Here is a 13,562-nt window from a genome sequence, read left to right on the forward strand (position 1 = left end):
CTGGTCCAGACATCTCTGCCCGCTGCAATGAGGTGGGCCGGCCTGCTTCAGTCATCTCTGCCCGCTGTGATCGAGGCCGAACGGCCAGGTCCAGACATCTCTGCCTTCTGCGATTGAGGCGGGCTTCCATGGTCCAGACATCTCTGTCCGTTGCGATCCCAGCGGGCTGGCCTGGGCCAGACATCTCTGCCCGTTGTTATCGAGGCCGGCCGGCCTCGTCCAGACATCTCTGCCTTCTGCGATTGAGGCGGGCTTGCATGGTCCAGACATCTCTGCCCATTGCGATCCCAGCGGGCCGGCCTGGTCCAGACATCTCTGCCCGCTGCGATCGAGGCGGGCCCGCCTGGTCCAGACATCTCTTCCAGCTGCGATCCCGGTGGGCCGGCATTGTCCAGACATCTCTGCCCGCTGAAATCTCGGCGGGCCGTCCTGGTCCACACATCTTGCCCGCTGTGATCGAGGCAGACCGGCCTGGTCCAGACATCTCTGCCCACTGCCATCGAGGCGGGCCGGCCTGGTCCAGACATCTCTGCCCGAGGCCATCCCGGCGGGCCAGCCTGGTCCCGACATCTCTGCCCACTGCGATCGAGGCAGGCAGGCCTGGTCCAGACATCTCTGCCCGCTGTGATCCCGCCGGGCAGGCCTTGTCCAGACATCTCTGCCCGTTGCGATCCCTGCGGGCTGGCGTGGTCCAGACATCTCTGCCCGCTGCGATCCCGGTGGGCCGGCATGGTCCAGACATCTCTGCCCGCTGTGATCGAGGCGGGCCGGATTGGTCCAGACATCTCTTCCCGCTGCTAGCCCGGCGGGCCGACCTGGTCCCGACATCTCTGCCCGCTGCGATCCTGGCGGGCCGGCCTGGTCCAGACATCTCTGCCCTCTGCGATCCCGGCGGGCCGGCCTGGTCCAGACATCTCGGCCTGCTGCGAGCCCGGCGGGCCGGCCTGGTCTAGACATCTCTGCCCTCTGCGATCGAGGCGGGCCGGCCTGGTCCAGACATCTCTGCCCGCGGCCTGGTCTGGTCCAGACATCTCTGCCCACTGCGATCGAGGCAGGCAGGCCTGGTCCAGACATCTCTGCCCGCTGCGATCCTGGCGGGCCGGCCTGGTCCAGACATCTCTGCCCTCTGCGATCCCGGTGGGCCAGCCTGGTCCAGACATCTCTGCCCGCTGGGATCCCGGCGGGCCGGCCTGGTCCAGACATCTCGGCCTGCTGCAAGCCCGGCGGGCCAGCCTGGTCTAGACATCTCTGCCCTCTGCGATCGAGGCGGGCCGGCCTGGTCCAGACATCTCTGCCCGCGGCCTGGTCTGGTCCAGACATCTCTGCCCACTGCGATCCCAGCAGGCCGGCCTCGTCCAGACATCTATGCCTACTGCGATCGATGCGGGCCGGCCTGGTCAATACATCTCTGCCCGCGGCCTGGTCTGGTCCAGACATCTCTGCCCGTTGCAATCCCGGCGGGCCGGCCTGGTCCAGACATCTCTGCCCAATGCTATCCCGGCCGGCCTGCCTTGTCCAGACATCTCTGCCCGATGCATCGAGGCGGGCCGGCATGTTCCAGACATCTCTGCCCGCTGCAATCGAGGCGGGCCGGTATGGTCCAGACATCTCTGCCCGCTGCGATCCCAGCAGCCCGGCCTGTTCCAGACATCTCTGCCTGCGCGATCGAGGTGGGCCGGCATGGTCCAGCACCTCTGCCCGCCGCGATCCCAGTGGGCCGGCATGGTCCAGACACCCCTGCCCGCTGGGATCGAGGCTGGGCCGGATGGTACAAACACCCCTGACCTCTGGGATCGAGGCTGGGCGGGATTCCATTGCATAGATGGATTACAGTCTAACTATTCTGTTTCCTGTTAGGCCATTAGGATTTTTTCCAGTTTTTTGTTCTTTCAAACAATGCTCTGATGCATATCCTTTTATATAGCTCTTTGCCCACTTGCCTGATTGTTTCCTTAGATCTGGGAAGTAAAGTGAAAGCGTTGTTCACTCAGTCTTCTGCGACCCCATGAACTGTGTAGCCTGCCAGGCACCTCTCTCCATGGAATTCTCCAGGCAAGAATACTGGAGAGGGTCACCATTCCCTTCTCCAGGTAATCTTTCCCACCCAGGGATTGAATCTGAGTTGCTTACATTGCAAGCAGATTCTTTGCCATCTGAACCAACAGGAAAGGTCAGGAACTGGTGGGCAATTTAAAACTGGGATTTAAAACTGTGTTTCCAAATTGTCCTTTACAAAGACTGTACCAACTTACTTTTTAAATAATAATAATAAGTAGCTACCATGGGCATCCGGTCCCATCACTTCACAGCAAATAGATGGGGAAACAATGGAAACAGTGGCTGACTTTATTTTCTTGGGTTCCAAAATCACTGCAGATGGTGACTACAGTCATGAAATGAAAAGACATTTGCTCCTTGTAATAAAAGCTATGACCAACCTAGATAGCATATTAAAAAGCCGAAACGTTACTTTGCCGACAAAGGTCTGTCTAGTCAAAGCCTTGATTTTTCCAGTAGTCACGTATGGACGTGAGAGTTGGACAATAAAGAAGGCTGATGCTTTTGAACTGTGGTGTTGGAGAAGACTCTTGAGAGTCCCTTGGACTGCAAGGAGATCCAACCAGTCCATCCTAAAGGAGATCAGTCCTGAATATTCATTGGAAGGACTGATGTTGAAGCTGAAACTCCAAGACTTTGGCCACCTGATGTGAAGAACTGACTTATTGGGAAAGATCCTGATGCTGGCAAAGATTGAAGGCAGGAGGAGAAGGGGATGACAGGATGAGATGGTTGGATGGCATCACTGATTCTATGGACATGAGTTTGAGTAAACTCCAGGAGTTGGTGATGGACAGGGAGACCTGCTGTGCTGCAGTCCACGAGGTTGCAGAGAGTCGGACACAACTGAGTGACTGAAGAACACCACCATGAATTAAGCACTTTTCCTCTGCCTGGCACTGCTCTAAGCATTTTATACCTGATAATTCATTTAATCCTCCCACCAAAACTGTGAGGTGGTAACTTTCATGCCCACTTTACAGTCAAGGAAAGTGAAGAACAGGTCGGTTTATGTTGGTGGCCAAGAGTTAGAAGGTGACAGAGTATTAGTTTGCAGGGGCTCCTCAGTTCAGTTCAGTTCAGTCGCTCAGTCGTGTCCGACTCTTTGCGACCCCATGAATCGCAGCACGCCAGGCCCCCCTCTCCATCACCAACTCCCAGAGTTCACTCAGACTCAAGTCCATCGAGTGAGTCTGAAAGTGAAAGTGAGGTGAAGTCGCTCGGTCGTGTCCAACTCTTTGCGTCCCCGTGGACTGTAGCCTACCAGGCTTCTCCGTCCATGGGCTTCTCCAGGTAAGAGTACTGGAGTGGGTTACCATTTCCTTCTCCAGTGAGTCAGTCTGCGTCCCCACATTTCTGACAACACTAGGAGAAATATTTCTTCTCTTTTGATAATCTACTGGGAGGAAAAGAAGAAAACGTCACTGTTGCTTTATTTTTATTTTTGTTACAGGGAGTGTGGTTCCCCTGCTCCCAAGTGCTGGTCAGCCACTCTTTTATGAGGTGTTTTACGAATTACTTTCTCATGTCTCCTCATTTTTCAGCCGAGGCATTCCTCAGTGTCCTGGTTGGCAGGAGCGCGTCACGCCCTGCAGGAATCCACCGCTTGTCATTATCTGCCTCACCCCGTTTAGACAGCAAGGAGAGGGGCTTACCCAGGGCCTGGGATACAGCTGGTTTCTGTGAGAGGGGCTCCTCGTGTCAAAAAGGGGGCCTGGGAGCGCGGAGCCCCCAAGACTCGACGGGGGTACGACTCGTCTCGTTTGAGGCCCGGGAGGCCTCGAGGCCGATGGGGTGCAGCCCCTTGTCGACACCAGGTACTGGAGCCGGAGTCACTGCAGCTCGGCCCCGCCCCCGGCCCGCCCCCGCCCCCGCCCCCGCCCCGCCCCGCCCCCGCCCCGCCCCGCCCCCGCCCCCGCCCCCGGCCCCGCCCCCGCCCCGCCCCCGCCCCCGCCCCGCCTCAGCACCCCGGGCCCCGCCCCGCCCCGCCCCGCCCCCGCCTCGTCCCGCCCCGCCTCGCCCCGCCCCCTCCCATCGGCCCCCCCTCGGGCCCTCCCCGCCCCGCCCCGCCCCACCCTGCCCCACCCCGCCCCACCCCGCCCCACCCTGCCCCACCCTGCCTCGGCACCCCGGGCCCCGCCCCGTCCCGCCTCGTCCCGCCTCGTCCCGCCCCGCCCCTCGGCCCCCCCCCCCCGGGCCCCTCACCCCCCCACCCCGCCCCCGGTCCCGGCCCCACGCCTGACCGCAGAGCTTCCTCCCCGCGGTGGACGCCCCGGGCCCGCACGCTGCAGGTCCCCTGCCTGCCGGCCCTCCCTGCGCTCGCGGTGGGCACTGAGCCGGGGAGGCGCGGGGCCGCGGGCACACAGAGGCCCTTTGTGCCGGTTGCCAGGGCCCGGCTGGGTTTACTCAGCCTCGGTAAACAGGAGGTGCCCGGAGGCCCGCTCTGCTGTGACAACTCCAGGGGCGCGTTCTTTCCTTCCTGAGGCGGCTTGGGGGTTTCCCACCACGAGGGGCTTCCCCGGGGCTGGGCAGGCAGGGCTGCAGGACGTTAGAGCGGGGGACCTGCTGGTCCCTCGAGGGTTTGACGGACACGCTGAAGCCCAGGGGGATGGCAGGGGGTCCTGGCCCAGGGACGAGACGGGCCCAGCACCGGGTCCTGTCCCCCGCAGGAGCGGACGTGGGGGCGTCCACCTGCCCCCCACACGCTGGTCATCGCACTTGCGCAGCCTCAAAGCCGCGCCACCACCCCCCATGGGTGGGCGCCGGGAGAGCTGACCTCACCTCCGTCATTTCAAAGGTTCCCCGTGTTTGACCAAACCAAGATGCGTCAGGATGGGGCGTCAAGAATCACGGCGTGAGATAACGCTCCCACCGTATGAACTGTCACGGTTAACACCCCATCCCACCTCGCCCCCGCGGCAACTCTACAGCGGTCCTTACGGGCTAGTCAGAGGACTGATTCTGCACAGACCACACGGAGGGACCACGGGAGGTGCGTCCAGGGAGGCCCCATGAGAAGAGCTCGCTTTTGCTCCGCAGATGTCTCAGCCGTGCCCAAGGCCGTTTCCTCCTTCGGGGAGAAAGTCAGAGGGTGACCTGGGGGGCCTCCCAGGACAGGCCCATGAGGTGGCCAGCGCTAGGTTCCCCTCTCCCTGCCCGAGGCCCCTGCTGGTCCTCCCCTCGCAGGGGGCCCGGCATGTCTAGGGTAGGCGCTCTGAGGCTGGAGGCTGGTTTGGAGGATGACCACCCCTCCCAGGTGGGTGCCTGACGGCTTTCTGCCGGCTTGGCCTCCTCCGGCCCAGAGCCTGTCTTCGCACACGAGGGCCCCATGTACCTTGGCAGGTCGCTTGCGCAGGGAGCCCTTCGGGTAACTGAGTGGATTTCCTGAAGGTGGGGGCAGGCTGTGCCGGGGAAGCCATCTGACATCAGGGTCGCCCCCTCTCCCCCGGCAAACTACCCGCGGCTCAGGCTCCACAGCTGCTGTGCGCCTGGCCTCATGCTGTTCAGTGCACACCCTGGGGCTCCCTCGAGCAGCCAGCCCCAGGGTTGAGGTTCGTTCCCCGCCCTGCTCTGACCTCCTTCCAGCCCAGGGGCTTATTCCAGCAGGATCGCGTTGGCAAGTGCTTCCAAGCCAGCCTTGGCAGATGGTGGATGGGAAGGAGAGAGTGGAGCCAGGCCCCCAGCCCTGCACTCCCACCGAGCAGGCCATTATTGTCCCCTTTTACAGATGAAGAAACTGAGGCCCACACAGCACCTGGAGGAGCTTATGAGACAAGACTGTGTCCAGAGACAGATCCTGAGCCATGCTATGCCCTGTTCTCAGCTGCTTCCTCCCAGAAGGAAGCAGAGAACCCTGGTCTAACATCCGTCAGCCACGTGACCTCCAAAAAGCTACTCAACCTCTCTGAGTTTCAGTTAATGAACAGTATCCATCTCCTTGGAAGAAAAGTTATGACCAACCTAGATACCATATTGAAAAGCAGAGACATTACTTTGCCAACAAAGGTCCATCTAGTCAAGGCTACGGTTTTTCCTGTGGTCATGTATGGATGTGAGAGTTGGACTATAAAGAAAGCTGAGCACTGAAGAATTGATGCTTTTGAACTGTGGTGTTGGAGAAGACTCTTGAGAGTCCCTTGGACTTCAAGGAGATCAAACCAGTCCATCCTACAGGAGATCAGCCCTGGGTGTTCATTGGAAAGACTGATGTTGAAGCTGAAACTCCAGTACTTTGGCCACCTGATGCGAAGAGCTGACTCCTTGGAAAAGACCCTGATGCTGGGAAAGATTGAAGGCGGGAGGAGAAGGGAATGACAGAGGATGAGACGGTTGGATGACATCACCGACTCGATGGACATGAGTTTGAGTAAACTCCAGGAGCTGGTGATGGACAGGGAGGCCTGGCGTGCCGTGGTCCATGGGGTCGCAAAGAGTCAGACATGATTTGGAGATTGAATAACAGCATCTTTTAGCGTCAATGTAGTAAGTCAATTCATATTTTTCAAACACCAGGAATAGTGCCTGGCACATCATAGTTATTGCTTAAACTAAATACAACATTTATCAAACATTACGTTTATCCAATAAAACAATACATTGTAATGGGATCACGAGAATGACAAAGATCACAGGATGAAACTGACTTGGGGAAAGCAGAGCAGCTCAGGCCTGTGGGTGCTAGAGAGTTCTTCAACTGAGGTGCCTCCAGTGACCCTGGATTCTGGGAAAGGAAATCCATCACCCTCCAAGTCAGCATGGCCTACAGCAGGCTGGGTTGGGCTGGTCCTGGGCCCCTGTCTGGGAATTCTCCGAAGGTCAGATGGGCTGAGACGATGCTCCTTGCCCTCGCCTGCCTCTGCCTGCTGACTCACCCCAAGGTGCTCCTTGGGAGCCTCTGCCCTGTGTTCCCAGGCCCAGCTAGAAATCACATATCTGCACGTTCATTCCTCTGGATCAGGGTGGTTCTCTGTGTATGGCCCAGCGCTGGGCACGGGGTCCCTGACAGGGGACGCGGTGGAGGTCCCACCCCCCCTGGCGCCCACATGTAAAGGGTGAGCCTGTCTGTGCACCCGCCATCGTCACGGACTATAGGTCGGGGTGAGGGCGCCAGTGAGCCTGGAAAGAAGGGGGGACCAGCTTCACAGGGTCATGACCCACTCAGTGCGGGGTCCTGGCTCAGCCCGAGTGAGGCAGGCAGCCCCGACGCCTCACAACTGCAACTCTTGCACCCCTTTCAGGAAAGACAAAACTTGGGCTCAAAGACAGAAAGGAGCTCGCCCAGGCTCAGACTGCTGGTGGGGACAGAGGCGTGTCCCCAGGCGCTCTGAGGGTCACATTGCTCCAGCAGCCCAGACTCGAGCTGTGTGTCCCTGACACCAAGGCCAGTTCCCAACCCCCTGCTCTCTGGGGCCTTTTCCTCTTTGTTTGGGGTAAACAAGAAGGGAGAGGGGTCTGCCAGGACAGGGAGGAGAGCCAGTTCTGACTCACGCGCCCGAGAAGGGAGCTGGCGTGCGGCTCCCTGGACCGTGAGGACTTTGGGGGGTGGGGGGCGGGTACACTCCAGTAGTGTAAACGATAGTGTCCAACAGCAAAGGGCAAGTGGTCATTTCACAAGGAGAACGGGCTCGGGGCCGGAGTGTGAGGTCAGGTGGAAGCAGGCAGTCAGAGCCGGGAAACGGAGGAGCCGGGGCCGGGGCCGCCTGCGCTGTGCTGGGCTGCGTGCCCCTGGCAGGCCACCCGGCAGGCACGACGGCTGCAACTGCTCACAGCCCCCACTCGCAGGCACTGCTGAGGCACACCACACGCGTCGTCTCCCTGAGCTGCCCCACTGCCCCCGAAGGGCCGCTGTCTCCACTCCTCCAGAGGCCAGAGACGGTCAGTGACCCGGCCAAGGTCACAGAGCCAGGGCGGGTCTGGTTCCCTCTGCAGCTGTGTTTCAGCCCCCGCCCTGCCCGACTCCCAGAACCTTCACCATCTCTCCTGGAGAAGCCACGTGCAGGGAGCCGCCCCGACCTGGGCCAAGGGCACTGCAAGGGGAAAGTGGAATCCCGCGCCCGCGCGGGATAGCCCGGACTTTCAGGAAAACGCCAGGCTGGGGCTCCTGGGGGTCACCACGCTGGGGCCGTGGTGCTGACCACATCCGGGGGGCGAGGTCAGGTGACGCCTGCCTGGAACGGGGCTCTCAGTCTTCTCGGGAAGAGCACCCACGAAAGCCGGGGCCTGGGGTGGCGTGAGAGGGAAGGAGGGAGGCGTGTCTCCTCTCCTGGGCTCACGTGTGTGGCTCCGGGGCCTGACGGGGTCCTGGCATGGGTGAGGCTTCCGGGCTCACGTGAAGGCCGCTGGGAGTTAAAGCTGAGCCGGGCTTCACCCTCCTGCTGCCGCTGGGAGAGGTGCCCGCCAGAGCCCAGGGCGGTGGACTTTCCCGAGCCCACCCGCACTGAGGACGCGGACAAGGGCCCCGCGGCCGGCAGGCAGGGGCGTACATCCAGCCGAGTCCCCATGCCCCCAGGCCTGGAGCGAGCCCCCTGGGGGAAGGAGGCCCTGCAGACTCCACGGGAGGGGCGGCCCCCACCCCGGGGGGACTCAGAGAGCGAGGTGGGGGCCGCAGGAGCGGAGGGCGCCCTCCGGACGGCCGCTCTCCAGGAAGGGGTCAGTGTCAGTGGGAAAGCTGGGGTTACAAGCAACACGCCAACTTGCTGCTGTTCATTTTTAAAAATATTTATTAATTTCATTTCGGCAGGCTTTTCCCTAGTTGCGGTGAGCAAGGGCCTCTCTGGAGTTGGGGTGCGTGGCTTCTCACTGCGGGGGTGTCTCTCGTTGGGGAGCCTGGGCTCCAGGGCAGGGGGCTGCAGTAGCTGCGGCCCCCAGGCTCAGTTGCCCCACTCATGGGGAGCCCCAGACCGGGGATCGAACCCGTGTCCCCTGCACTGCAAGGCGGATCCTTAACCCCTGCACCACCGGGCAAGCCCGTGTTCAATGTTTTTAAATAGCAAATCGCCCCCACCACTGAGTGGCTTAAAACCACAAAGCACAACAGTCTCCATGCACCCCCAACATTCACAGCAGCACTATTTACCATAGCCAGGACTCGGAAGCAGTGCCAATGTCCATCTGCAGATGACAGGTAAAGAGGTTGTATAGACGGCTATGTATAATCTATATACGGATAGATAGCTATTGCATTCCATGCATATCTGTGTCTGTAGCAGAAGAGTGCTCAGTCATAGGAGATGAAACCCTGCCATTTGCAGCAACGTGAAAGGGCCTAGAGATGATCACCCTGAGTGGAATATGCCAGACAAAGACAAGCACCACCTGATACCACTTACATGTAGAATGCAATTCGAAAATGATGCAGAGGCTTCCCTGGCCGTCCACGGTTAAGACTCTGATTCCAGTGCAGGAGACATGGGTTCACTTCCTGGTCAGGGAACTAAGATCCCACCTGCTTCACAGAGTTCACAGTCTGGGGGAAAAAAAAGGAAGAAGACACAAAATAAGAAGAAAAAAGATACAAATTAACTTCTTTACAAAACAGAGGCAGACACAGAGAACAAACCTATGGTTGCCGTAGGGGGAGGGGAGAAGGGATACTTTAGGAATTCAGGGTTAGCAGACACATGGCTGTGCGTAAAGCAGATAAACAGGGCCTACCGTATAGCGCAGGAGACTGCAGTCAATGTCTTATCATAACCTATCGTGGAAAAGAGTCTGGAAAAGAGTGTATCTCTGCATACATGTGCATACACACACGCATATTTATAACCGAATCATGTCAGTGTGCACCCAGAACCAGCACAGTCTGGCAAATCAATTACAGTTCATTTTTTTGAAAACCACATTTTGCTCCTGTGTCCTCCATTTCTGGGGGTTGGCTGGCTCTCACTGAGCCTCCGAGGCGGCTCCAGTGTCTGGACTGGCGTCCTTTTGAAGACTCCCGCACACCCGTGTCTGGAGGTCAAGGCCGGTTGTCAGCCAGGTCTCAGTGGGGCAGTTGGCCGAAGCAGCTGGAGGCCTTTACGTGGCCCAGGCTTCCTGAGAGCATGGTGTCTGGGTTCCAGGGGCGAACATCCCAGCAGAAACAGAAGGAGCTTGTCACCTGTTCAGACCCAGCCTCAGAAGTCACGTAGCATCATCCTCACGTTGTCACAGGCCTTCCAGACTTGAAGGGGATTGAGCACAGACCACGCTGCTCAAAGAGACCAATGATGGGGAGCTCACCCCCTCACTGTTTATGGGTGTCTCCGGTTACTGATGTCTTGCCATGAATGAAAATATACCTCCTGTGACTCCATCCCCCAGGGGGCGTGAGTGGTAAAGAACCCGTCTAACCAGTGCAGGTAGACCCAACAGGTGTTTCAATCCCTGGGTCGGGAAGATCCCCTGGAGGAGGAAATGGCAACCCACTCCAGTATTCTTACCTGGAGAATCCCATGGACAGAGGAGCCTGGCAGGCTACACTCCATGAGGAAGCAAAGAGTCAGACATGACTGAAGCGACTTAGCATCAAGTTCAGTTCCGTCGCTCAGTCGTGTCCGACTCTCCGCGACCCCATGGGCCACAGCACGCCAAGCCTCCCTGTCCATCACCGTCTCCCGGAGTCCACCAAAACTTATGTCCATTGAGTTGGGGATGCCATCCAGCCATCTCATCCTCTGTCATCCCCTTCTCCTCCCGCCTTCAATCTTTCCCAGCATCAGGGTCTTTTCCAATGAGTCACCTCTTCGCATCAGGTGGCCAAAGTATTGGAGCTTCAGCTTCAACATCAGTCCTTCCAATGAACAGCCAGAACTGATCTCCTTTAGGATGGACTGATTGGATCTCCTTGAAGTCCAAGGGACTCTCAAGAGTCTCCTCCAACTCCACAGTTCAAAAGCATCAATTCTTTGGCAGTCAGCTTTCTTTATAGTTCAACTCTCACATTCGTACATGACCCCTGGAAAAACCAAAGCCTTGACTAGACAGATCTTTAGCATATATGTAACTCCCTGACCCAGTACAGCCTGCCTCTGGGACCACTGAGTCCTTCCTCCTTCCCGTGATGCTTTAAAGAGGTGGATGTCTAACTTTCCAAGGCTTCTCCACACAGAAATCCAACCAGTTCTTTCCCTCATCTTCCTGAATGTTCGCCATTCTGGCCATTTATATCTGTCCTTTTTCTACAGAGAGACTGGCAAAATACAACCTAAGGGCCAGATCAGGCCCTCAGCCTGTTTTTGTAAATAAAGTTTTATTGGAACACAGCCATGCTCATCTGGCTACTATCCTCTATGGCTGCTTTGTGCAGAGTTGCATGACTGCCCCGGCGACCATCAGACCCAGAAAGTTTAAGACACTTGCTCTCTGGCCCTTTATAGAGAAAGTTTTCTGACCTGATCCTGAATGTGTGTGCCTTAAGTTTCTCTCCAGACGAGATGCTGAAAATGACTACAAGGGGTGAGAGTGGAGGCAAGGAGTCTGGACCCTTCAAGACGCGAAGAAATAAGACCCCCAAGGACAGCATTCCGACAATCTGGCTATGTATTTCTACAACTGAAATATTAACTTGCACAAGGACATTTTAATTAGGCCCGGTATATCTACTTCTCTGCAGCCGTTCCCAGGACTTGTCTCTGGCTGAGTAAACACAGAGCTCTCCGTGGTTTCGTGAGCGGTCAGTGTGACAGTGCCTCGCGCCTTACCTGGAGTCTCCTGCTCTGCCTCTAAGGACCTCAGTGGTCAGGAGCAGAGCAGGGTGGTATGTGTCCTGGGGTGCAATTAAAACCCACAGATTCTTAACTCTGAAAAATAACCACATTGAAAACCGCAGCGGGCTCGAGGCCCGCGAAGAGGAAGTCTGGGGCTGGCCGCAGGGGTGGGGTAACCACGCTGGCACCAAGGAAAGCGGGCCGGCCCACCCTGAGGTCGCGTCTGCCTCCCTAGGAAACTTGGACCCTCCCTCAGCTTTCCAGAGCAGACTTTTCTCAGTCACTATGGTCATGAAGCACGAAAAGAAAGGCCTGAATTGTTTTCCAGGGAGAAAAGGAGAAAAAGAAAATAAAATGTTGCCTTGTAAAAATGCATGCTTGTCCCCAGGCTACCTAAAAGAAAGCAAGCAGGCAGGGGAACTTGACTTAGACAGAGAGGCTGAGACAGTGAAGGCCCTCCCCACGCCTTGAGCTGCCTTCCAGAACCCGTGCCTGGTGACTGAGCTGTGTGACCTCTCTGGGTCCCCTTGCCGCGGGTCTGGGTCTAAGACGATGCAGTAGAAGCCCCAAGGCCGCCCTCTGGGGCTGCTACCGGTCTCCATGAGCAGGAGAGGAGGAGCTGCAGAGGCAGCTCCCGAGGGGGGCTGTGCGGGAGGAGACGGAGAGGGGGGCAGCGGCCTCCCAGGCGCGGCTCTGCGGGCTCACTGCGGCCTCACGGGATGCCGGCCAACAGGCAGTGTGTGGGCACCGCGGGAATCCAGGCGCCTTCTGGAAGCCTCATTAAAAAGCCCACGGTGAAGAGCTGAGAAAGAGGGACGAGCACCATGGAGGGGAGAAAGCTGGAGACACAGGGCTCAGCCTTGGTCCTGCCCACAAGGCCAGGCCCCTCCACGCACGCCTGTCTGGGGGTCCCCGGGGGGCCCCCTGCCCTCCTGCTCGCCTCCCCCAGGATTCCCAGGTGCTGAGCCTGCTCTCCAGCGCTGCCCAGACCTCCTCTGTGCCTCGGCCCTGGCAGGGCACCCAGAAGCGGGCCCTGGATCAATCCCTGGATCGACCCCCTTTCTTCCGCTCAGAGTCCCTCCGGGTGTGGAAAGGTGGCTGCCCCGCTCCGACCTCCGCAGCCTCAGGCCTGGGTGAGGTCATTTCCTTTTCACAACTGCTCCATGAAAAAAACCTCTCTCCAGGTTGGTGACCAGCGAGGCACAGCCCAGAGCGAGACTCCCGGGAGAAGAGGTGAGCAACTCGGGGAGCAGTGTGCCGTCCGCAGGGGCTCCGAGGGGCTGAGGCCAAGGCTGAGGTCTCAGGGTCCCGGCTGCCACCCAGGCAGGCTGCTGCACCCTCAGGGCTGTTTGCTCTGACATGCCCTTAATCTACGGAACTAGCCGGTCTACAGAATTCTAGTTTTTCTGGATAAGCACCAGTGGATGGTGACTTTATTGTCTAAGGTCAAAGTGTGCAGTATAAACACACCACTCAGGCAGCTGAGACCAGCTACAGGGATGCCACGGGAGCCCCAGCCCGGCTTGCTAGGAAGTCAACCAGCTTCAGTGGCACAAAACCTCACCTCTGTCCGCGGATCACGTCTTTCTCACTCAGCCTTTCCGTTCTTCCCCTGCCTCCCCTTCCGTCCCGTTCTTCCCTCCATCTTCTCAGCCTTTCATTCACCCAACCATCCACTCACTCCTTCCAGCCAACGATTCTGAGTCATTCTTCTTTCCTTTCTCTCACCTCTCCTTCTTTTCATCCAAACTTCAGTCTTTCTAGCCCCCCGTCTGCCCAGCCTTCATCCTCACCTCCTTCCAGTCACTTTCTGCCCTT

The sequence above is a fragment of the Capricornis sumatraensis genome, chromosome 2 (genome assembly GCF_032405125.1).
Source record: "Capricornis sumatraensis isolate serow.1 chromosome 2, serow.2, whole genome shotgun sequence".
Lineage (NCBI taxonomy): Eukaryota > Metazoa > Chordata > Mammalia > Artiodactyla > Bovidae > Capricornis > Capricornis sumatraensis.